Source organism: Protopterus annectens, chromosome 7.part0, assembly GCF_019279795.1.
Source record: "Protopterus annectens isolate FY-2018-M chromosome 7.part0, PAN1.0, whole genome shotgun sequence".
In the NCBI taxonomy this organism is placed as follows: Eukaryota; Metazoa; Chordata; order Ceratodontiformes; family Protopteridae; genus Protopterus; species Protopterus annectens.
Window position 1 is genome coordinate 1,442,652,613 of NC_056739.1, and position 27,916 is coordinate 1,442,680,528.

The following is a 27,916-nucleotide window of genomic DNA, read 5'->3' on the forward strand; positions in this document are numbered from 1 at the left end:
CAGCAGGCTGCATGCAGTTAGCAAATGGTGGCCACTAATTGGTGCAGCGGCCATCACATGCACATGTGCAAATACCTATAAAAGCAGGCTGCAATTGCTGCCCACAAACTAAATCACTGTATTGCAGAGACAGAGACAGAGAGAGAGAGAGAGAGAGAGAGAGAGACAGTGATAAGCAAAAGGAAAATGGAAAATAAATAATACCAACTCATACAAAGGAAAGGTATGTAACAGATATGTATTTACTGGCATGTAGCACATGTTTTTGAAGAGTACTCTACATAATGTGAAACATTCATATGTGGCAGCAGTACGTATCTATGCACAGATGTCCTGCTTAACTACTGCCATGGACATTTCAGTGTGTAGCTGTGTGCAGTGGGACATAACTGTAAAATATGTAGCTCAGCATTAAATGTCAAACATCTGATTCATGTTATCTGTGTTCTGTACAGTACTGTGGACAATGGTTGTTTGGGGGATTAGCGCAAACATTTATATAAACATGGTTGTGACAGAGTAACACATGCATGATAGTCATATTAAAGTTTAGCTTAGCATTGGCAACTGCTGTACCAGGCTGGTATGCTAATCTAGCATTTGTAGCTATATATACCCCCTCTAATGTTACTGTGTGTTCACGTGACACCTGTTCATGTTGCAGCAAGGCCCAACAGTTCAGCTGTGAGGTCCAGGGACTTACAACAGTGTGGACCTTGTGTGTGTATGGCACACACATACAGAGAGATATATATGTGTCATATATATTAACATCTGTATATGTGCATAGACCAAGGGACATATTGCAACTGTTTGTGAAGGGTGGACATATATATGTTGGTGAAGGTTGTTATGTGCATATTTGTATGTATGTTTTAGTGTGTGACAAACAAGACCACATACAGTGCTGGTATATGACATGTGGTGGTTAAACACTGTGGGTGTTTTGTTCAGTTTGCAGTGTTGCAGCCAGTGAGGCCTGCTAAAGCTTCCTGGGCTGTGAACACTTTCAATGCATTTCTCACAAGACTGTGCGATATTATTACATTACTGTAAACCTCACATCCTTTGTATAATTGATATTCCCACCATGAAAGGTGGACTGTATATGTGCCTATATGTATATGTATATGTACACCAATGGATGTGTATATGTATGTGTGTATATATATATATATATATATATATATATATATATATATATATATATATATAGAGAGAGAGAGAGAGAGTCATATATACTCATACACACCCACATCTACTTGCTGCAATAGATTATATGTAAAGTTGACTGAGTGTGATGGTCACTGTGTTGGTGAATGTGTCAAAGATGTGTATTTGTGGGATAGCTTAGTGGGAAACTGTTTCTGTTATGGTATTATGTGTCCTTGCTTTGATCCAAGCAAAAGCTGTGCATGCTGTTGCTAGGCAGACAAAGCACTATGGCATACAGTCTGATGTAGTCCCTTGGTGTTAACTGGGGTGTGTCATTGGAGGCTAAAACACTACGTGTATGCTTATTGATTCGTACTGATGTTGAATCCAAATTCTGTATGGACTGTAGTGCTACTTGAAGCTGTAGGCCTAAACAGCAAAGTATGGTGTATGTCCACATTGCTTGGAACCACTGTTTTGTGTGGTCCCTGTAGTCCTCACAGATTACATTCCTCAGGCTTAAGGTTTTGTAAGTACTGACACACAGTACTGTATGGTACACACATGAAGCTTATCTGGGTTGCCATACCTTTGTGTCTTGTAATTATGTCTGATGTGTGTGTGGGTATGCCTGTAACATGTCCTCTGTCATATGTGTGTTACAAGATATAACTGTGTATCTAGCAACATTTATAGTTTACTACAGCAGTATGCCACCTATATTCACAATTGTGCACATATTTTGGCCACGGGTTTGCCATCAACAAGTTGTGTGGTATAATGGTAATACTGTAACTGGACTTTACAAACATTGTGGTGGATGACATATTTCTTTATGCATTTGCTTGATCTATATCTTCTCTAGCTAGGTGGTGCATTGTGTCGCATACAGTGTGCCATGTACTGTTGTATAGTCTTATATAGTGATTTTATTTTGTTGCTTTGCAGAACATGGTTTATTATATAGATCATGCCAGGCACTTTCAAGCAGTTATGGGGTGAGCACTGATAAGTGGTATTGAAAGTGTTTAATCTCAGTCAGCTAATAGGTTGCTATATATGTCAGTTCAGTCATATCTGTACTGTATAATGTTAAGTGTGCCATATGACTTGCTCAGACATATTTGTTCTTTGTCTTCCAGGGATCATGGCCCACCATCGTAATCCTAGCTACAGTAGTGCTGAGGATGACATTATTACCAGCTATCTGATTCAGCACTACAGCCTACTATTCTCGAGAACCAGCCAAGACCAGCATGAGCATACTGCACTGTGGCAAGATGTTGTCTGGAGGGTAAATGACATAGGCATGCATAACCGGACATATGAGCAGGTACACCATCACTGCAGTGATTTACTTAGACATGTCCAGCAGCATGCTTCTGATGTCCATAGACAACAGCTTGCAACAGGTGGTGGGGTTAACATCCACTCCCCCCCCTCACCAGAGTGGAGGAGCTGCTCCTGAGCCTGGTGACACCCGCCCAACAACAACAACAGCAGACATTTACCTTGATGGAGGTTGGAGCCACTTAGCAAGAGCACATGGAGTGTGCGGGTAACATGGCATATCTGTAGACTACTGTTACCTCTATTGGTAGATCATGCATATGTGAGATGTGTACTGTGTAGTTAGAAGATGTGGAGCCTGTTGTTGTGCATCACTGATCATTTGGAACATAATCTGTAGGCCTGTGAATGTAAACTGTTGTACTACTGTAAGATTGCAAACCCACAGTAGCAATGCCACAGTTGTTGCCACTGACAAACTGTCTAATATCCATGTAGGTCCCTCTGATGTGACAGCAAGGCAGCGGACACATGCTGGTGAGTGTGTTCTGCATTTATTATTGCAAATAAAAAGTGCATGTCATAGTTAAGGTGTAGGCCATGTACACATGTAACACACCTACACATAATGCATGCTGTGCATGTTTGCTGTGAGACTACGTACATCTCAGTAATGTGATTAGCAGCGTCAAACACATGAAATACACAGACCATCTCAAACAAATGTGGCTACACTGTAGTGACCATTGGATAGGCAGAGTTGATACGCATGCACACAACATATACAACTATGTCATACATAGAACATGTTAACATGCTACACATGAAGTATTCACAAACCCTTTGTAAAGTCACACTCCAGTATCCCAAATGTCATCCACACAGCACACATAATTTACCTGAGGGGTAGAGACCTATCATGTGGCAGTGAAACACTCTGCAACACACAACACATTCATATTAGGCAATGCTCCTTATTGGCCTCCTTACAAACCCATGTAACAACTGGCTGTGAAATGGTGAATGTAGCCATGGTAGTGCAGTTCTGGTACAGCATGATAGGTGCTGGCTTGGGACACATTTGTAGCCTTGAGTGACCACATGATGCTTCATGATGATGGCTTATGGTACTACACCCCATCCAGTTATTGTAACCACAGTACTACACATAGCTTTCATTGCTATACACCTCAATGTTGTGTATGTGCAAACATATGCAACTATAAATGATATGCATACCAATCACCATTTGCACAACTGACACATATATATCTTGTAATGCTATTGAGTGGCTAGGTCATATGACACACATTGGGTATGTGTGATGTTTAAATATGCAGTTGTGTTTTAGCATGCCATGTCATGGATGACACTGGCATGTCCACAATTAGATCTACACTCACTATAAGTACTGTACATTGGCTATATGGACCAATGGTATTCCATCAGTTATACATGCACCACTGATCTTGTGTGTATACACATCATGCATGAGCTAAAACTGTGTCCACAATTATTTGCTAAAGACACAGAGGCTCTAATCAGAATTGGATATCTATGTGACACACAGATACACATCCAGCCTTGGTATGTATACCTGTGAGTGATGGTGCACAGTACATTGAAGAGTTTTTAATACTTGCACAGCAATGTTGTGTCCATGTATTCATTGCATTCCAGGGGGAGGCCAATCACAGAACAACAAAACACATGCATCAAAGCCATGTATACTGTTAGTAACAAGGACTGTCTACACTCGCACTGCATGCTGTTGAGCAACACATGTCCTGCATGCTGACATGTGTGATATGACTGTTTGGCTTGTGATACTGTACCCCACTATCAACTGCTATTGAGTATGTTCTGAGATTGCTGGTGGTGTGTGTGTGTGTGTGTGTGTGTGTGTGTGTGTGTGTGTGTGTGTGTGTGTGTGTGTGTGTGTGTGTGTGTGTGTGTGTCTCTGCTTTAGTGAGGAGTATATTTGTGTGCATGTGTTCATGTTTTCATGTGTTCTGACATCATGTACAGGTCTTAAAGTGTGTTTCCTGTTTTACTCTCACAGGTGCTGAGGTTGGGCTGGTTCATTGCATCAGGGAACCTGATGTCACTGACACAAATAGTGATAATGAGGATAGGTGTGTTGAGGCACAGGCATGTTTGTCAAGGTCTGTTGTTGGGCAACCAATTGACAGTACACAAGCCTCCACCCCATCCATGCACATAGTCATACTGCCTGTACATCCATCATCACCAATGCCCTTAGCAGAGGGACAGTGTACAGTTGGCAAAGGCCAGGACAGTGTGGTATCTATGGCACATGGATCAGGACAAAGCAGCCATAGCCAGATGTCTGGAATGGTACCACATAGGCAGATGTGCAGGGGTTCTCATCAGAGCACTGCTGGCCATCATGCCCCTGGCAGATGTGTCACAACTCTTACAACCACACGCATGTTCCAGGCTGTCATGGAGGCACAGGCACATATGGAGCAGTACACCAGACAGGGACTAAGGGCACAGAGGGCTCATAACACCTCTTTAAATGACAGTATCCATGACCTAGCAGGTGCCATCCATAATTACACTGAGGTAATTGATAGATGTTGGGGTGAGACATTAGATGTCCTCCACAATGTCATGTCCATGTGTCAGGACAGTGCAGGACAGTTGAGACTTTGATGTGGACATATGCCAGTAACATCATCAGCTGGCAGTCGCCGTGGACATCCATCATGTCATAGCCAGTCCTGTAGTGCCAGTACCAGCCCCAGCCCCAGCAATGTTGGGGGTGGGCTGTCCATAGGCCATCCTAGAAGACCACATGCACATGGCTCTGGCCATTCCCAGCAAGGACCTAGATCCAGTGTACATATGTCAACCTCTGAGGATAGTACCCAGTCTGGATTAGTACTGATACTGTCTGTAGCACCCCTGCCAGGCACAGGTCCCATATCCATGGCCAGAGATGGTGATCTGTAAAGCCTGCCAGGTACAGTCTGTACGTATCCCACAAATCCCCGTATATGGCAGCCACATGGTAGAACTGTGTGCATGCAGACACATACACATAAATCAGACACCTAGGGCAAACACATACCCACACACATTACATCCACATTGGCCCATAACAGTACTCTTGGCCCTCACACACACACTCTCACACACATGTCGATTGTATGGCTCAATGTAGGCCTCTGGTAAACCAACAACACTCCCTGTGCATATGATGAAACCTGTGCCACTTCCTGTCATCTGTAACATTGATGCAGGAATAGCCTAACATGGTGCTGATGCACAGGGTGACTTTATAACAGAATAGCAATGTTAGCATTTTGTCAGCAGTAAAGTGTAATGATATCCTTGAATGTGTAGCTGAACAGGCATGATGCATTAAATCTATAATTTATCAATGTAGTATTGTTTACACCAGAGTTTATTCCAATTGTGTATTGTCTGCCCATGTGCCACTTGGCTAATGTGTGTAGTTTTGTCAGCATGTGTTAGAGAGTGGACAGTAAGTGTGGGATGTGTGCAGCACAGATTTGCAGGTGTACTTTTGTGAACATGGTTGAGGTGCACTGTCTGCATGTATGTGCATATTGGACACATGGGCAGGGTGACATGCCCTGTATTACACTCCATAGTTTCTATTGGTGGCCAGTATGCATTGTACTACACACATTTTGAAACTTGAGTACACGTGTGTGCACAACACGGTTTGACACTGTGCTGTGGGTGATACTGTTACTATCTGTCAATGGTTTGCATTCTGGTAGTATACATAACTGACCATAAACAATTGTTAGATGATGTCTTGACAACTGACACACAGATGTAGGACACACAGTAACATTTGCAGCCTTCAAGTACTATTCTAAGCCAGTAACCAGTGGTATTCACCTGCACTCAGTCCTGGGATCACTCCTGTTTGGCATATAGCTTTCTTAGGTACAAGCAAACACAGTAGGGATATGTCTGGCCACGTTTGGCAATGCATACTGTGGGCTATAATGCATTCTCCAGATGACACACACATCCTCCAAAAGGGTATCATACAGACAGATACCTGGTGTCAAACCCATGCTGTAAAGCTATAAGCCAATTAAAGCATAGTCATCCACTTTTACAAAACATAGTATCCCCAGAGTACCACATAGGTAGTAGCCCCCAAAATGTTGAACAGGTACCGATGTATACATAGAGCCATGTGTTATGTCATCTCTCCTTTGATAATCACATTTCCAACGGGTTTTGGAAATCCCTCTGTGGATCACATAAGCAATAAGGGGTCTGCATGCATATCCACAAAGGTTGTTGCACACCTATAATAAATAGCCATCACTGACAGACCTTGCTGCTTTTGGACAGGTTTCAAATATACCTCAGGCATAAACCCTCACTCACACTATTCAGTAGAAACCGTAATGAGTGTATGTGAAATGGATGACGTAGGCCAGGGATCACTGCAGTGGCTAGGCTTGTCACAAGCATACAGATGTGACCTAAGGTCTGGAAAGTGGCAGCACACTCTGGCAAAGATAACAGATGTGTTCATGGAGAAAGCAGGGTTCCCACCTATGAAATAATTGAGGTCACATGTATGTATATGTATTTGCCACACAGCTACCTGACGTGTAATTCACATACTGTTGTCATTGTGATATGTCATACAGTAGTAAAAGCAAAACCCACATCACATTGACCAACAGTGTCATGCATACAGTCACCAAGTGTGGGATTCAAATCTCTACCTTACTACTTTATGATATTTGAGTAGCATGCATAAACACGATGCGCTATATACATTACTAGGAATCCTCCTTTCCACAGGTATATTTGTAGGATGGTGACAACATCAGACTTGACAAAGATGAGTATACCAATTTTAAGGTGTTTCAGTAGTCTTCAAAAAGGTTGCTCCTCTCCAAGGCGACACACACACACACACACTCTCATACAGTTGGCAAGTGCAAGATTCAAACCCCTACCAAACTACTTTATGACACTAGAGGAGTGCGTATTAACATGACGCGTTATACACCTTACTAGGAGTTCTCCATTCCACAAGTATATTTGTAGGATGGTGACATCATCAGACTTGACAAAGATGAGTATACCACTTTTAAGGTATTTCAGTAGTCTTCAAAAAGGTTGCTCCTCTCCGAGGCGACACACACACACACACTCTCATACTGTTGTCAAATACATGATTCAAACCCCTACTTAACTACTTTATGATACTAGAGGAGTATGCATTACCATGACACACTCTACACATTACTGGAAGTTCTCTTTTACACACGTATATTTGTAGGATGGTGACATCATCAAGCTTGACAAAGATAAGTATACCACTTGTAAGGTGTTTTAGTAGTCTCCAAAAAGGTTGCTCCTCTCCAAAGAGACACACACATTCTCATACAGTTGTCAAGTGCAGGATTCAAATCCCTACCTAACTACTTTATGATACTACAGCAGTACACATTTACACAATGCACTATACACATTACTGGGAGGTCTCTTTTCCACAGGTATATTTGTAGGATGGTGACATCATCAGACTAGACAAAGTGGGTTACATTAGGTGACATTAGGTGGGCTACATAGAAGGAATTTCTAAACACTTTGGCAAGGTGATCATCAAAGGAGAATTTACTATCTACCTGGGTCCCCAGGTTCATAATTACATTATCCATACATACTGGATTACCGCCTATGTGGTAATTTGTGTGCACTTTGTTTTATCCAAAGGGGATGACTATTCTGCTAGAGGGCATTGTTTTGACACCAGGTATCTGTCTCTGTAAACCCTTCTGGAGGATGTCTGTGTCAGCCGTAGAGTCAATTATGGACCACAGTTAGCAGTCATCTGCAAACTTGTTCAGCCATACTCCTCCCATGCTTACCTGTACCTCTGAGCAGTATCTACTGAACAGGTGGGGTCCCAGGACCAAGACCAGTGGGATGCCATCTGTGACTGGTTTAGAGTCAGACATAGCACCCTCAACTCTGAACGTGTGTGTTTGATCTGTGAGCCAGTTGGCCACCCATCCTGTGACATAGGTGTTAATGTTCAAGCTGGTAAGCTTGTCCATGATGCCAGAGTGGGGAATGGTGTCAAAGGCCTTAGTTAGGTCCAGGTAGGCTGTGTGGACTACTTTCACCTCCATCTGTGTCCTTGGTAACTGTTTCAAAGAAGTCAACTAGGTTTAGGAGGTAGGATCTGCCTTTAACAAAGCTATGTTGGGTTGAATCCAGTGTCTGGAAGTTCCCAATGTCTCTGTTTATGGGTTCCATGAAAATTTGCTCCATATCTTTTCAGACCAGGCTGAGTAGGCCTATAGGGCAATAGTTTCCAGGTTCTGTTGTGGCACCACCTTTGTGGAGCTGGATGATTGTTACTGCATGCCATTCTTTGGGTACATAGCCTGTGGTAAGGTTGAGTCTGGACAGTGAATGTAGGTGAGGGTGTAGTTCCTTTTAGGGCTGGTGTAAGACGCAGCCTGGGACACCACCCAGTCCCATTGATGCTGTGTTCTTAGCTTTGGAAAGGGCTGTTTTAGCTGCATGTCCATGAAGTCTGGCGCTCTGCATTCTTCTGGGATGGACACAGGCCCTTTTGGGGGTGATGGGGGGGTTTGCACTGAACTTGTCTGCCAGGATGTGGGCAATGTCAGTTGGTTCAGTGTATTTTTGCTATTTTGCAGTAGCTAACAGCATATTTGAGAGTTGCCACCTAAATGTTTAGTATAGCTAATGAAGACTTTGTGGTTGTTATTCTTACATTCCTTGGCAATTTGTCTTTACAAAACTGGCCTTGGATTATTTTATGAGCGATCATTGTTTCTTTCTAATAATGACCAGTGATGCCTTTCCTTTTGTGAAGTTTGCTCTATCATGTGTATGTTTCCTCCTTCTGTTGCATAGCTTATTTATGGGCAACGACCACCAGATTGGTTTCTTATTTTTGGAGGAGTGCATCTTGGTTTTATTTGGGATGTCTCGATCCATGCATCCCTGTACATGCTCATAGAATGCACTTGTAAATTAATCTGCAGATTGTATAGCATTATCCTATAGCAAGGGGGGCTTTGGAACTTTCCACTTTGGTCTTGAAAAGTGTGCACTTTGCTTTTGAAAATTTCTTCACAGTGGTTTACTTGACTGGGGGAGGGGGTCGGATGTCCATAGTGGTTACTTTATGATCTGATATTATCAGCAAGGGGTTTATCTCTGTTGTGGAATACTGGTACCCTATGTTGGTGATGATCAGGTCCAGTATGTTGTCACCTCTAGTAGGCGTGGTGACCAGCTGTTCCAGGGCATTTGAGTTTTTAAACTCTAGGAAGCATTGGGCAAAGGGCATTGTACATGAGTAATTCTCCTACTCAATGTTTGGGTAGTTCTAATCCCCTCATATAATGGTGTTTGGTAAGACCTTTATATTTTCCACTGTTCTCAGGAATACTGAGTGAGATTCCTGAGACAAGGTAGGTGATCTGTAGCAGGCTACAATCTGATAAGCAACTTTGCCCAATGTTAGTTGCACTTGCATGGTCTCCAAGGCCTCATGCTGTGCCACTGACCTGAAGGTGTCGGTATCCATAAGGTAAATGGATACACCCCTTCCTTTTGTATTCCAGTCTGGGTTTTGGGGCTGAAGATCAGAGGGATTGTGAGTGTTTTATGTGTAGTATGTCCAACAGTTCTGTGTTTGACATAGCTTTGTATGTTAGGCAGAGATCACCTCTGAGTAGGCGATATGTGAGAGAGTACACCTGGAGCATTTTGAGAGGGTCTGTGTATGGCATGTATTTCAGGCCCCTAATGCAGGTATTGCTGCAGGCTTTCCAGTTGTTGTACATGTCTTGTGAGGTACATAGCAAAAGGGGCGTTGTACTCTATTATGGATCTAGTGAGTGATGAGTAAAGGTGAACAATGCCCTCTTCTATTCTACATGAGGCACCTTTTGTGATGAGATGTGCCATGTAGAAGGATTTCCTGACTACTGTGGGGATGTGATTATCACAGGTGTGTCCACTGTCCACCTGTGACCCAAGGTCTCTTATCACACTTTCAGTGTTAATTATACTACCGCCTATGTTGTAGTTCGTGGCTACAGAGTTTTTACCAAAGGGGATGACAATGCACTTTTTGGCATTGAGCATGAGGCCATGGCTTTGACATCAGCTATCTGTCCCAGTGAGGCCCTTTTGTAGGATGTCCACATCTTTAGTAATTTCAATTATGGCTCCTAGTTTGCAGTCATCTGGAAACTTCATTAGCCACAGACATTCCATGTTAAAGTTTACTTCAGGGAAGTAGATACCAAACAGGAAAAGACCCAGGACTGAACCCTGTGGTACTGCACTTGTCACTGGTCCAAAGTCATATTTGGAGTCTGCTACTTTCACAGTGTGTGTTCTGTTAGTGAGCCAGTTGGCAACCCATCTTGTGACATAGCAATTTATACCTAGTTTAGTGAGTTTATCTATAATTCCAGAGTGGAGGATGGTATTGAAAGCTGTGGCAAGATCTACATAGGCTGTGTGAACCACCTTACCCTTGTCTACGGTTCTGGTGACTGCTTCAATGATGTCTATCAGGTTTATTAGACATGATCTGCATTTTACAAACCCAACATGGTTGTGGTCCAGAGTTTGTAGATTACCAATGTCTTTTTTATAAGTCATATAATGATACATTCCATGGCCTTGCAGAGCAGGCTCACCAGGCTAATGGGGCGCTAGTTCATGGGGTCCGTGGTGTCTCCACCCTTGTGTAGTGGGATAACCATTGCTTTGCGCCATTCAGCAGGCACAAAGCCTGAGGTGAGGCTATGACTGAACATGGTACATTGGTGTGGTACCTGTTCGTTCTATAGTTTGTGTAGAATACAGCCTGGAAAGTTATCTGGTCCCATGGATGCTCTGTTCCTGGCTTTGGAGAATGTTTTTTACCTGTGCAGCCGTGATGACAGCAACTTTGCAGTCTTCCGTTATAGAGATGTGCTCTTTCATGGGTGAGAGGGGGGTAAAGTTAGTACTGATCCTATATGCCAGGATGTTGACAATATCATTTGGGTCTTTATATTTAGTGCCATTGTGCTGTAACTCAGAGCAGAGCTGAGTGTTGTCATTGAGATTCTTGACATAGGTATAGAATGCTTTGTAGTTGTCTTTAGAATCAGTGTCGATTTTGTTTTCATAACTAGCTTTGGAGGATTTTATCATGGATCACAGCTTCTTACTGATGTTGACCATGGAGCTCCTCCACTCATGGGATTTTACCCTCTTTTGCAACATTTTCTTCCTTCTGTTGTGCAGTTTGTTTATGGCAGAGGAACACCAGATTGGCTTCCTTTTCTTGGAGGATAGCGTCTTGGTTCTGTTTGGGATAGCACGATGCATGCATTCATGTAAGTGCTTATAAAGTGTAATTGGGAAGGATTCAGTAGTCGTAACTGTATTGTCCATCTGCATGGGTGTCCTGCAGTTCAGCACTTCTGTCTTAAGAAGCATGAAGTTGGCTTTGGAGACAATTTTTAACAAGGTTTCCTTAATGGGGGTGTGGGTTCAGAATGTGGATATGTAGGGTAATTAGCTTATGGTCAGATGGGACCAATGAGGCACTGACTTCAGGTGTGGAACACCAGTCACGCAGGACAAACCAAACGCCATAACCAACACAAATAACCACAAAGTGAGCTAAATGTTACTCATTGCCAGAAGTCTCAGCCTCCAGATGCACACACTTGAGGCACTTCTCATTATGGAGGATATTGATATCTGTGCAGTAATAGAAACCTAGTTCAAGGCTCCAGACAGCACACCAGCACCACCAGGATACTACTCATTCCATACCTTCCAGCATCAGAACCTGAATCATAGCACATAGGGTGAGGATGTAGCCATATTCATCAAGGATACCTACACCTCTCTCTACATGCTCTCTACAGGATATGTACCAATAGAATGTTGCACGGCAACTTTCTTCACACTCCACAGGGGTGAGGCCTCAAAAAACCATTGGCATTCATGCTCTATGAGTCTGACGAGTGTGTTCTGCAAGGCAATGGAGCCAATCATAATGGAAGTCAACAATACAGAGATTGGGAACCTTCACACAGTTGAGCACACCCCGTTTGGCTTCGTCAAATGCAGACCACGCCTCCTGCACTGGGAGGATTTCTTTGACAGTTACCCAGGCTACAGATGATTGAAATTAGCTCAACACAGTCTACCTATACCACGCTAAGGCCTTTGACACCATTCCCCAGTCAGGTATCATAAATGAACTCACCAACCTGGCCATGAATCCATACATCACAAGATGGATTTCAAACTGGCTCACAGATAAATCCCACACATTAAGAGTTGCTGGCTACTTGTCAGACTCTACACCGGTAACAACTGATGTCCCACATGGTTCAGTCCTGGGGTCCCTCCTGTTTGGTATAGACTTCTCAAATGTACATGCCAACACAGGAGGGTTGTGGTTGACTAAGTTTGCTGGGAACTGTAAAGTGTTTGCCATAATAGATTCCCCGGATGACAGACATATTCTCCAGAAGGGACTCTATGAGACAGATGCATGGTGTCAGAATCATGGCCTCAAGCTTATTGTGGAGGAATGCATAGTGATCCTCTTTGTTGAAAACAAAATACCGACAAACTACCACATAAGAGTTACCCCCTTAAAATGACAATGTGATAAGGGATCTGGGGACACAAGTAGATAGTCATCTTTCCTTTGACAACCATGTTGCCAAAGTGATTGGGAGATCCTATGTGGCCCACCTAATCAACAAAGGGTTAGCATCAGGATCCAAAGAGGTAGTGTTGGCACTCTACTCTTACGTCATCAGACCCATCATTGAGTACAGTGCACCATTTTGGATGTACTCGACTTAGCATATCCAGCAGTTGTAGAGACCACATAGGTACCTCGCCAAGACGATTACTGGCCTCAAACAGTTGTGTTATGCAACACAACTGGTAAATCTAAATCTGTTCTTCGTTGCATGCCACCTACTCAGAGGCACACTCTGCCTAACATACAAAGCCATGTCCAGCAAATAACTGTTGAACATGCTCCATCTACAGATAACAACATTGAGTCACCCTACACATTCCAGGGATATGAACCTCATCACAATGATGAATACAACATGCTGGTGGGATACAGAACCATCCCAGACACTTGCCTTACTGTGGAACAGAGTCCCAATGTACATCAGACAGAACCCCTCGCTGACACTCTTCAATTGGAACCTTGATGAGTGGATGGGAAACAGACAATTCATGCCAGGCATCACATCAGCAGCCCCACTAGAAAGGGGCTTAGGGTACTAACTATTAGAACTAGACCTTGAGAGACTACCCAATGGTGTGGTGAAAGCTGCACAGCGTAGGCTGATATATGCCTTTGCGGAGATAGTCTACTACATACCTATGAACCTATGTGACTGGTACATGTCTACATATAGTAGATGTGTACTTCATTGTACAGTCATGTTGTACAGGAGGCACATGGACCATATACGCTGTAATGCTTACAGATACCGGTTGCTGTTATGTACAGTGGGAGAGATGTGCACCTCATGTCTTTCGTGTCATTGGGATGTGTGCTGGGTGGGACAGCCCTGGATGCCTCCCTGTCATGGTCGCCCTCCTACACACATCTCTGCCCATGCATCTTTGGCTTATTATACTGTGTTCTCCCTACATATATGTATATATATATATATATATATATATATATATATATATATATATATATCTATATATATACATATATATATATATAGATATATATATATATAGGTACATAGGTAGGTAATAGGCTATCTGCCTGAAGCATATATTAGTATGGCCAGAGTGTGCAGCTATCACCACCCATGGAGTTAGTTCCCTAGGCCTCGGTGTAGTAGAGCTGATGAAGTGATCCATGGTGTGACAGTTCAGTTTCACATAGACTGATCAAGGCTCCTCTGGAAGAGTGTCAGTGAGGGTCTCAGCTTAATGTCGGTTGGGAGCCTGTTCCAAAGCAAGGGAAGTCTGTGAGTTAGTAATGTATCCCTCCAACATGTTCTATTTAATGTTGTGATGATGATATCCCTACAGCATGTGGTACAGTGAGCTTGGGTTTACTTCAGATAGGGCATGTACATCAATTCTGCATTGGACAAGGACCTGTCTGTTGGGCAGAGATCACCTACGTAGACAGTATGCAACAGAGTACAGATTGAGATAAATTCAGTCTTGTTGCATGGGGCAACTGTTTGAAGCCAGTAATCCCCTTGTTGAGGTACTTCAGTGGTCTTTCCAGCTGCTGAAAGTGCCTAGTCAGATTCATCGCAAGTGTGTTGTGGTACTCTCTGATGGGTCTGATGACTGATGAGTAGAGGGAACCTCCTTTGACCTACATGCAAAGACCTTGGCAGTTTGTGGGAACACATAGCATGATTTTCTAACCACTTTGTGAATGTGTTTCTAGAAGTAGAGATGACTATCCACATATGTCCATAGATCCCTTATTATCACCTCCATATTTAGGGTGTTGGCACCTATGTGGTATTTGTATGAATGTAGCTTGAGGCCATAATTTTGACACCACATCTGTCTGACTGAGACCCTGTTTAAGCATGTCTCTGTTGTCCCAAACATCAATTATGACAACTTTTTTCAGTCATCCACAAACTTTGCTAAACACAGCCCTTGTGTGTTTGACTGTATTTCTGAAAAGTATACACCAGACAGGAGGGGTCCCAGCACTGAGCCATGGGGGACATCAGTTGTTACCAGCTTGAACAGGAGACCCCAATTCTTACCTTGTGGGATCTATCTGTGCCCCAGTTGGCAATCCATCAGATGACATACATATTTATGCACAGGTTGTTGATTTTGTGGATATGACATGTGTCTGGGATGTTGGAAAAGGGCTTTTCAAGGTCTATGTGGGACATGTGTAGCTTATTTCATTGATGTGTGTCCTGGATGACTGCCTTGAAAACAGTCTAACAGGTTTCAGAACCATGTTCTGCCCCTGGCCAAACCAAAATGGGTAGAGTTGGGTGTTTGTAGGCTCCCAATATCTCTGTTTATGAGTTCCATCATGATGGACTCCATGGCCTTGCAGAAAAGGCTTAGTAGGCTTATAAGACAATAGTTCCCATGGTCTGTTGTGCACCAACACTTGTGGAGTGTGCCAAACATTGCTGTAACCCATTCAACAGTTTCATATCCTGTACAGAGGGTGAGTCTCAACAGACTGTTCAGGTGCAGGGTCTCAGCATCTTGCACATGTTGGTTTATGATAGCAATAGCAGCCCCTAACATTTTGTCTGATTTAAGCTTTTTAAGTTTTCACTCTTTGTATACTGCAGTGTTGCAGTGTTCTTGGGAAAAAAACAGGGTAGACTGCTGTTTGCAGAGTTTAAAGTGCTGGGCTGGGCTAGTCTACTGCCTGTGTAATTGGCTGATTCTGATATATTTCACCTGGCAGCTGTGCTAGTTCTCCTTGGTTAACTTCCTACTACTTATTTTCCTTCCTTTTCCTTTTCTGTTCCGCCCAGGGCAGCGCCGTGCAAACAAGCACAAACACGCACACACGGGAGCACACGCGCACATACGCTGTGTGCCCGTTTGAAAGAAATTTCAGATATATCCACGGCGTACGCCTTTTGTTTCTTGTTTTCAGCTAGAACAACTGTAGACACGCCTCTTGCAATCCTGAGCAACTCAGGGCAAACACAAGCCACTGTGCTCCAATAAGCTTACAGTCTTTCAGACATAGCCCCTCAAGATGTCACCTATTTTCTACTCTACTACTCCCCTATTCCTACACTTACACTCTAGGGACATGGCTCACATGCCGGGAAAAATTGGGATTCACTATCCTTATCCTCATTTGCATAGGATTGCCTATGAATGCTTGGTTACATCTCTCACACTGAGCTCCCCCCCCTTAGCAACCACTACTCAGTGGCCATGTTGTTTTCAGCCTGCCATTCACCTGCATGGCAGAACAAGCTTTTTAGTGAAAATGGCCATTTTTGGCTATTTTTCAAAAATTTTTTTTTCATTTTATTTAAAGTGCCACACATTTGCGCGGCGCTGCGCTACACTTAAACATTGGCGATCGGGGAAAAAAATGGATTTTAAGGATTTATAACATTTGCAAATGCCAATGGCCTTATATTTGGCCATTGACATGCTTCCTCAACTAGATGCATCCTTTATTTGGAGCTGTCATAGCTCCATTTAACTATATGCAGAACGGTACTCCATTACCAACGGAGTACATTTTTGCAAATAACACTACTCTTACACGGACAGGTTAGTGTTTCCTGGATCGCAAATTTATCTCATTTGCATAGCTTTCAGCAGCAAATGAGGTAATTTGCATACCATAACACTGTCCATGCAAGAGTAGCTTTAGAAGCTCTCATGCACGCCCCTGCTGGCTATTGCTGGATCGCCCGGCAGACATATTGGCTGTCTGCCATCTTACACTACTCTTAGACTCCGTGCAAGCCTTCTTAAATCCATCCCATGGCCTTTGCAGCTTCCCATTAATTAGTGTCTAAATTCATCTTTGTTCACCCATTTTCTATGGGACACAGTTTATAGGATGTAGTCTATCAGTGGTGTTTGATGTGGGTAGTGTATTCATGTGTGCTGTCCAAATAACTGTGACAGTACTCTAACCTGTTATCTACAGAAAGATAATCCCTGGGATTCATTAATGCGTACACTAAGTGTACACTGTTCTGAAGGAACAGACAGCGCAAGCGTAACTCACACTTTCTTCCTAGTTTTAGTTTTCCCACTGATTTTCTTGCAGCTTTAAATATTGAGGGTGATTCATAAAGGTTACACCAATGTGCAAACGGTGTGCTTTTAGTGATTAGAAAGCACAATGAATGTGGTAGGGATGTTATTGAATACAGATGACGCACATTTAAGGTAGGTGTTAATGAATCTGGCTTAATATTTCTATAGCGAAAAGTTTTACCCCCTTCAATATTGTGTGAGCTAACAATTATTGTTCTTATTTGGCAGATGATATAAGTTGAGCAGGGGGCCCTCTTCTCATCATAGGTACTTTAGATACCTGCAATGATCACTCTTTTTTTACAAAACAATCCTCTGATAAAAGGAAATGTGTTAAGGGACCATTTCTATAAACAGAACTAAATTATGCAACTGTGTCATCTAAACTGGTTAAGAAGCTTCTGATAAGTAAACATTCTGCATGTAGTGATTTATTTTATTTAGGAAAAAATCATTGCCTCAAAGTCAACTTAATTTGGAATATGGCTGTAAAGAGAGGCAGCATCCACTACATTAAGTATATCATGCTTTAGTGGTGCATACCTTAAGTAAAAAGTTCTCATATTTCGTATTCATCTTGTTTACACAGTGCTTGTGTGTGAATGTATAAGTTCATTAGTTGTGTTAATCAGTATGGAGGGGCATATTGACAGATTCACAGGTCCTGCATACATGCGCACAATATAAGGATGAAAAACAAGCAGAGAAAAAAAGGATAACCATTAGTATGAATGGTGGATGTAGAGTGTTTTTTTGGGCAGCATATATCTTTAAGCTTTATAAAAAGAAGGGGATGCAGTGAAGGTACTGAGTGCTGGCAGAGAATGGGATAGAGAGAAACATGCCGGTATAAGGGAAAACAGAGAAAACCTAGACCACAGACATAGGCATACTACCCACACAAAGTGGGGAAGATATTGAGTGGACACACAAAGTGGGTAGACAGTTGGTGAGAGAGACGGGACAAGAAACAAGGACTAGGGAATGACACACAAGGAAAGCAACACATGAAGAAAAGGACAAGATAACCTCTGTTATGACACGTCAGTTTGGCCAAGAGGACAAGAAACTGAAGTGCCACTCCTCTGAATGGCTAAAGTTAGGTTCTGATTACTTTTCTGGAGACTTGATGAGAATGACCTACTAGTTATGGCAGACAAAGATATAGCTGGTTCAGTGAGTGCACTGTGCCGGTCCCACAAACTAACACCCAACTTCTTGAGCCCTTCCAAGTGTAGGGGGGGGGGGTTCTTCTTGCAGTACACTATCCAGTTCATATGCCTCGCTACACAGCTCTTCAAGTGAAGAGGAAAACAAATGTCCACTCCACACCTTCTACTAGCATACCGATTAGACATTATAGCCATTTACATGCCCCCTACCTCCTGCCCCAGCTCTTCAGAAAGAGCAAAAAAAGTCAGCAATTTGGAGGTTGGTGATCCTAAAATCCAGGTGCCATCCAACCAACCAGGCCCTGTTTGTGTCCCAACCAACTCCCACCCCACCACAGCTGAGTGGCATTTTAAAAAAGGCTCGGATCAAGTACCTGAGGCTTCTAAAATGCAGGAGCCAATCAGGCCCAATTTCTGAGTCCTGCCTCCAGCCATCCTTCCTCATATTTTACCGAGTGAGATAAAGAAAGCTTGTGGTTGTTGTTGTTGTTGAGCTGTAGTAAACTGTTTATTATTAATGTATCAGTCAGTTGCTAGTTTATACCCCACATGGTACACTACAGAACTTTGATTTTAATTAAAAAAAAAAAAAAGAGAAAAAAGCTTTTTTTTTCATGTTGTAGCAAAGCAGTTACTATAGTTTAGACCACATTCTGAATACTACGGCTCTCAGTATTGATCACAGATGCAATACTGGCTTTTAAAAGCTGGTATGCACTAAAAGCAATCAGGATCAGTCTTGGATTGCTGATCATGTCCCACAACAATTTATGACTGGAGCAGTTGCCCCCATTGCCCCACCCTAGCAATGCTATTGATGGCAGAAGGCTTTCCACATTGCTAGGGTGGTAACTCAGTTGCTAGTACCACCTCAGCAATAACCAGTTTCTGCAACTAATTCATACATAATCATTAGTGTAATACATTGTACAAGGTACATCCCTGGCTTATACTCCTAAACAACTATCACCCATTTTCATAGCACATAAGGGAGGTGCCAACTCCGGTCAGTAAGATCCCTGATCACAAGAACTAGTGATGACAGTGGAATTAGTCAACATGTACCCCATTTCACACTATGTAAAAGTTTTTGAATTGGTCATCATATTGGTGTAGGACCTGTTTTCAGGAACAATAGGAACATGCTGCACTCACTGGCCTACCAAAGATGATCTGTGCACATTTCCTGCCGTCTCAATAAGCTATGTCCTCTTCATAGTTTCATTTGAGGATCAATATGGTACAACCAGGTGCATTGATATTAGTGTGAGCAATGTAGCACCACAACATAGGTTCATAGGTTCATAGGTTTATACTAGGCTATCTGCCCTAAGGCATTTATAAGCCTAGCCCAAATTTTTGTGGCTTACGCCACCCCTTATATGAAAAAATACTGTGCCCATTAGTTTGTTGTGCCTCTGTCCAGCAGTGACACAGATATGATTCCCGGGGTAAACCTACGATCTCCCATCCACAGGTCTAGATTTCTCTTGAACAGAGTCAGCGAGGTGCTCTGCCTCACATGGACCGGGATTTTATTCCACAGCATAGGGAGTCTCTGAGTGATAAATCTATCCCTCCAGCATGTCCTATTTATATCCGTGCTAAGGTTTAAGTCGCTTGCTCTAGTGGTTTTGGTGGATTTGGATTTTTGAGGTGGAGCATGTCCATTAATTCGGGTTGGACATGGCCTTGTATGTCAGGCACATGTCACCTCTGAGCAGACGGTATGCGACTGAATAGAGCTGGAGTTTCTTCAATCTGGCAGCATATGACAGATTTTGGAGTCCCTTTATCCTTTTGGTGAGGAACTTTTGGGGTCTCTCCAATTGCTGCAGATGTCGGGTGAGATACATCCCGAATGGGGCATTGTACTCGATCATTGGTCTGATAAGTGAAGAGTACAGGGGAACAATGACCTCACTAGATCTGGATGTGAATCCCTTCATGATCAGGTGGGCAATGTAGAAGGTCTTTCTAACCACTTTAGCAATGTGAGTGTCAAAAGAAAGGCCACTGTCAACCTGGGTCCCCAGGTCCCTGATAACCTCTTCTGTGCTTAGTGGATTGCCACCTATATGGTAGCTTGGGGTTACCTTGTTTTTCGAAGGGTATGACTATACATTTTTGGCGTTTAACTTCAGGCCATGGCTCTGGCACCAGCTATCTGTTTCCGTGAGTCCCTTCTGAAGGATATCCGTGTCCGATGCACTTTCCACTATGGCACCCAGTTTGCAGTCGTCTGCAAACTTTGTCAGCCAAAGTCCTCCCATGTTGGCCTGTACTTCTGAGAAGTAGATGCCAAACAATAGGGGGCCAAGGACTGAGCCCTGTGGGACACCACTTGTGACCGGCTTGGAGTCTGACACAGCGCCAGCAACTCTAACCCTGTGGGTTCTGTCCTTAAGCCAGTTTGCAACCCATCTTGTGACATATGGGTTTACATTTTAGCTGGTAAGCTTTTCTACAATACCCGAGTGGGGTATTGTGTCGAAAGCCTTTGCAAGGTCAAGGTAGACTGTATGGACTGCCTTTCCCTCATCAATGGCCTTGGTGACTGTTTCGAAGAAGTCGACCAAGTTCAAAAGGCATGATCTTCCCTTGACAAAGCCAAACTGGGTCGGGTCCAATGTCTGCAAGTCCCCTATATCTTTGTTTATGAGCTCCATTATGATCCTCTCCATAGCTTTGCAGACTAGACTTGTTAAGCTTATGGGGCAGTAATTACCAGGGTCCGTAGAGGCGCCTTTGTGGAGTGGGACCACAGTTGCCGTACGCCACTCCTTGGGCACGTATCCTGTGGTAAGGCTGAGATTAAACAGCTACCTTATGTGCGGGTTTAATTCCTCATTTAGCTCATGTAGCACACAGCCGGGGACACCATCCGGTCCCATTGATGCTGTGTCTTTAACTTTAGAGAGAGCAGCTTTCACCTGCGCATTTGAGATGTCCGGGAGGCTACACTCGGCTGGGATAGTTATCTCTCCTTTAGGGGGGGAGAGGGGTGAAGTTTGCACTGAACCTGTCTGCCAGTATGTTGGCAACGCCTGTGGGTTCAGTGATTTTGTATCATTTTGGACTAATTCTGAGCATATCTGGGAGTTTCCACCCAGGTTCCTAACATAGCTGAAAAGGCCTTATGATTGTCCTTGAATCCATGGCAATTTTTCTCTCAAAATTGGCCTTAGTTGATTTTATGAGTGCTCGTATTTTTTACCAGTAATGATCAGGGTGACTTCCTTTTATGGATTTTGTTCTATCATGTAATACCTTTCTCCTCTTATTGTAAAGTTTGTTAATGGCTGGGGTCCACCAGACTGGACGTTTGCCCTTTGTGGAAAGAGTCTTGGTTTTATTTGGGATTGCCTGATCCATGCAGTCCTGGAGGTGTTCATAGAAGGCATTTGTAAGGGCTTCCAGCTTGGGTTGTGGTTTCCTCTGGCTCAGGGGCCTTGAAGGATACCACACCAGTCTTGAGTAGTGTGAAGTTTGCTTTAGAGAAGTTCTTCACTATGGTCTGTTTTGTTTGGGGTGGGGGGATGTGGATTTCCAGTGAGATTAGTTTATGATCAGATCTCACCAATGAGGGATATACTTCGTGTGGAGCATTTTGTCCCCATGTTTGTGACAATGAGATCTAGTATATTTTCTCCTCTCGTGGGAACAGTGACTAGCTGTTCCATGGCATTTGAATTTATGAACTCCAGGAACCGTTGGGCTAGAAAGTTAGGGCTTGAGTAATGTTCCCAGTCTATATTCGGGTAGTTGAAGTCACCCAATATGATGGTGTTTGGAGATACATTTATACCCTCCAGTGTCTTCAGGAAGGCTGTGTGGGGTTCCTGAGTTTGAGAGGGTGGCCTGTAGCATGCTACAATTTGTAGAGCAGTTTTGCCTATGGTTAGTTGCACCTGGATGGCTTCCGAAGCTTCGTGCGTTGCCACCAACCTGGAGGTGTGGGTATCCTTTATGAATATGGATACACCCCCTCCTTTTGTGGTGTGGTCCGGGTTTTGGGGCCGGAACGCATGATATGAGGTAAAACCTAATAGTGCCGGGGTGCTCTCAGGAGCCTTGATGGTATGTACATGATGGTATGTACATACAACTACAGTATTCAGGATCATAACGGTCCCATTCTTGTAATTGCTATGATGTGCAAGGATTGTGTCAACATGTGTGGGTGCACATTTAGAAATTCATAGAAAATTATACTAATCAGATTTAGTCACATAACGTCTGTGCTAACTGAATCATTTTAACACAATGCAGCATGTCAGTGAAATTTTTCTTAATGCTGCTTACAACCATATAGCTTTGAATTGAATAGATACTCTGTAGAAGTGGACCTTCAGAGTTTATCTTCCTGATAAAGCATCTCTCCAACAATAAAAAACCCTGTAGTGGATGTCAGATAGAAGGAGTCAGATGTTGTGTATGTGCAACTGAGACCACATGACCCTAGCATTGTCCTAGTACTGTTGTGTTGTGGCGGGGAGCATGCTGGAAGCATAGGAAAGTCTGAATATGCCAGTGCCATATTCAGAGTCCTAAATGGTGGGGTGTGAGGCTGTGCACAGCATGAACGGTATCTGTTAATTATGTGAATTAATGGAGGGGGTGCTGTTCTCATACTCCCATGTTTTGGGCTCGGGTACTGCTGGGGTCACCCAGGGAAGGCAATCCCTTGAAAAGTTCACTAAACAGGAAAATAAAATGGTATGGTACAGCAGGTCTTGCACACACGTTGGAGGCACCATGAGGGCTAATTTGGTACTGGCAAGCATTACTGAGATCAGTTCTGGAAGGGACTGGAGCATGAGATGAATGCTATCTGTAAAATAGATGCAAAGAAGGATTGCTGGTATAATACTGCATGCAAAGCAAACTGCATGGGACATTGCAAAAGACATGTCCTCCAAAGCCGATGAATCACCAACACTGAAGGAACTCACTGGGGTTGAGGAGTTTTGCCTGTAGGTTGTTGGACAAAGAGAAAGGTCCATCATAATTGGGAATGGATTGCATGTGGGAGCTTGGCTTGCATCAAGCACACACATGTATCAGAAGGAAAAGTGCCAGGTTAGTAATGTCCTTAAAAGTGCATTATAGTACACACCATGAGATGTTCAGATTGGACCAAGTATGTGTATATGTTTTTCCAATTTCTCTGGTATATAAATGTTAACATCTTATGCAGCAAGACAAATCAATTAATATTCGCTGTATTGGGATTTTCATGTGTAGGGCTATGTATGCCACAAGTATTTATATAGGCATATGTGTGGATGTGGTCTTACAATTGTGTGTGGTGAGTTCATGCTTTCAGAAGTCCACATGTGGAAGGTCAAGCACAACAGGACAACATATTGCTGACCTTAATAGCACATGTGTATCTGATGATGTTGGCTATGTGTAAATGTCACTTTCTGAAATAGTATAAGGGGGAGGGGTCTTCCACATTACCATTTACAGAGGCAACAATAGAAATACAGGCTGAGCACACAGCCTCACCAGTGCATAACAGACATTGATACCTCAAAATCCTTCACAGGTACCAGGTGTCCCTGCCCTACACAGTGTCTAGCATATTCTTGGTCTATCAGGAATGAGTGGTGGGGTGGGGTGGGTGGGGGTAGTGAAAGCACAGTGACTAAAAGACCTCTCCTGATATGGATGCGATGCATGGACTTAACTAGCAAATATCTAGGATAAAAATAACTGCTTCCCATAGCACTGAAGAGATGGTGCAACAACTGTTCTGTAAGAAGGAGTAGAAGACTGGGAGTTGTGCTGCTGCTGACAGCGTCTTCAGGGTGAATTAGTGTAACCACCATCTAACCTGACTATGCAAGTAATGCAATATGGCTAAAGACCATGGGAGTGTCTGGATATGACATAGTCAAACACAGGCCATCTGAATTCAGATTACCCAGATTGTCAATATGACAGCATCAGTGTCACAGATGTGCAAATGACCTGTTACCCCTAGTCATGGGTACGGTTGTTTCTCATGATCAATGCTTAGGGGGTCTATATCAGGTCATCGAAATGTCTGAAATTCGAACACCATATGTTCAAACTTCAAACCACGAACTGCACAAACATCAAAGTCTTAGAACAGCGATTTCTTTTCCCCAGGGAAAAAAATTGCTGTTCCAAGAAACACACACTCAACACAAACACACCAAAACAACATCAATCCACACACATTAACTCAAAATCCTACATATAACCCTACACTAAACTGTACATACACTACTACCTATCCACTTACCTTAACCCAAACTCTAACCCTAAGGTCTGTCACTATCGTACACTCACCTGACCCACACCCTAACCCTAACTCACCTATCCCACCCTAACCCTAAGGTCTTTCACTATCGCACACCCACCTCACCCGCGCCCTAACCTTAACATCCACACAATCGCACACTTACCTGAACCCAACCCGTAACTTCCCACCACAGTCCTGATACTCACGGTTATTAACAGAACGTTTCACCAAATTCTTTCCCTGGGAAAGAATTCAGTGTTCCGCAGCTTTGCGATTACCAGTGTTCAAACTTTACAGTTTGAACATTTGGTATTTGATATTCAGCCGTTTTGATGGCCTGATATAAACCCATGCCTAAGATGTGTCATCAGGCTACAAAGATGTATGGTTCACATACCTGTCACCACTAATCATGTGGCCTGTCTTCATCACTCATAGGCATTGTCCAGGTCAGTGGTGGTGTGCTTATCTTGCTCAGCACATGGGCTACCTCATCAGGGTGAATGTGCATGATCCTTTGTTTCTACTACTTCCCTTTCATGATGCATAGTGTGACTCAACTCTGCAAAACAACACAGCAAGTTCCTGCAATGGTCACATCATAGCAGCAAGATCCCTTCACTGGAGGATATAATTCCTGACTTCCCACAAAACATGGCTATCAGATTAATTTCCAGTGACCCTATCCCATATATAAGTGTTGCATTTACCTATTCATATGTTTATCCCTAATGGAAGTAATGATGGATCTGCCCTGTTGATCACCTAAAACGTGTAAATAAGACGATGTCTTATGTGCTTCTTAGCCAGTCTGTGCATTGCTCCGTATAGCTTGCATGTGATGTTGCATACATTGGTTTGTTCTATGTTGGCTGCACTATAACCCATAGTTACTGACCAACCCTGCCGTTTTGCCAGTGTTGCATTGCATTATATTGCACATACCTCTGCTTTGGCTATGGTAATACTAATGCATATTTCTACAATTGCTCACTACCATGCCAGTTTGCTTCTGTGACTGGTATGGTTGGCTCTAGCATGATGTTCAGCTGCTTATCTGTCTGTTTTCAGTCTACCATATTGTGGAACTTGATTCACACAATAAACCTTTCTGTATATGTCTGGCCTATATTGAAGTGGCCTTCCCAAGGTATCTAGACTGCAGAAAGATAACATCAGTAGTTCAAATACAGGTTCCATTTTTTTTTTGTGTTTGCACATCGGCCGTGTCATTTGTCATTTCTTGTATGGTCTGGGGATGTTAGAGCAATTTCATCAGCCTGGAATTTAGGGTATATTGGTCAACACCTGCAACATGCAACAAACATTTCTTGTTTTCTGTTTGCATAGTGCCTATATTTAGAGGCTATGCACCAATAAACCAGACAACCTGATGGGACATCCTCTCACTGGAAGCATTGGTAGAGGTTGGAAACATTGCAGATAAGTGAAACATGTGAACTGTCCATGAAATGCAGCCATACATCAATGCTTCTGTCACATCTGACCACTATAGTGCAGAAGATGCATATAAATAAGGTCTTTGGCACTCAAACCAGTTGGCAGTTCAGAAAGTGGAACAATTATTGTATATGTATCATGGGCCTTTAAGATCCAATAAGACCTTGATGATAGTATGGGTGCAGTCTGTCCTCAGTAACTCAGAGAAATAAGCTATGTCATAAAAGGTCTGCATAGTGTTGGTTCTATTCTCTTACTGTCCTAGAGAACCACATATGATCCTCCAATTCATACTTCTGAAATAAACAGATTTTCACAGTATTTTCAGATTTTGGGCACATTTTTTGGTTTGTTCCACATAAAAATGTGTGGTTCTCTGGCAAACCACTGAGATGTAAAATCACTAAATAATGACACATATTTGAGTTTCAGACTTTAAAGCCTTCATAAAATGCATGTTATAACCTGTTTATTCAAGCAACTTTCTAAGTTTATAAGAGCAATGTTTAAAATCTGTCTCCATTGTAGGCCTTTGTCCACTCATTATTTTATGCTTTATACAGATTTCCTTGCACTGAGAGACTCAGAGGTACCTCCATATGTTATATCATTATGCCAAGGAAGTCATTTAGGATTCGCAAGGCTAATAAATGTGATATGCCTTATGTGTCCTAACGGTTTGCTTGAAGGTTTCAGTAGCTAAGATGCTTTAGGGTTTAAACTTGGATTGTCTCCACAGGAGTTGGCATACACCCCCCATTTGATTCCTCATATAATTCACAGTTCCATTAGGTCACTTACTGTATCCCAATCCACATGGAAACTGTCCACACAACCTGTTTATCTGGGAGGTTGAGGTATGTTTGCTGACTGTACCTCATCCACTAGCATGGTTCACTGTTAGCACTACAAGCAATGTTTCTGATGATGAATTCAATATGTGATCTGGTGTTGCTGCTTTTCCTGCATGTATGACATATATCTTTGCATTCAAAATGGGTGTGCTTCACTGTGCAATGCTGCCATTTTGTACTATTCTGAAATAGTCTGCAGTATAGAGTTTCTTCATTTACATTACCTATGTGGGTCATTTATATAGGTTCCTCATTTTTGCCCCATTATAATATATGTGAACATTGTCTCTAAACGATTGTCACTGTTGATGTGACACTCTGGCACCATGTGTAGAAATGTGAAAAAGGGGTTATTGATAGATAGATGGATGCAGGCATGCTCCAATTAACATTATATTTTGACCATGGTACAACTTTCTTGCATCTTAAACTTTCTCACAGCCACGATTTGCCTCTGTTTAAAGTAATCTATGCAGTGCAGTATACAGGTTATGAATCTCTGTTAGCATCTAAAAAAAACAAGCATTCATATTGTAATATGGTTTTAATGAAAAATACCACCCCTCCTTAGATTGAAGCCTGTATGTATGTATGTATTCATTAAGTTCAGGGATTTAAATATTAGGGCAACTACTTACAGAACCTAAGAGTATTTATTGATGTTATCTGTCTTAGATGGCTGCTAAATAGATCATTTCATGAAGATTTCTTATTTAAGCCACCAGAAATAATGCTTCCATTTTTGTTACGTTACCCACATTGCACAGCATTTATTTGCCTGTTATCAGTATGAGTTCAACTGGATGTTTAATGTTTTGCATTTAGATGAGTAGTTTGCAACACAGAGTTCTCTTATTTTGCTTTGATTC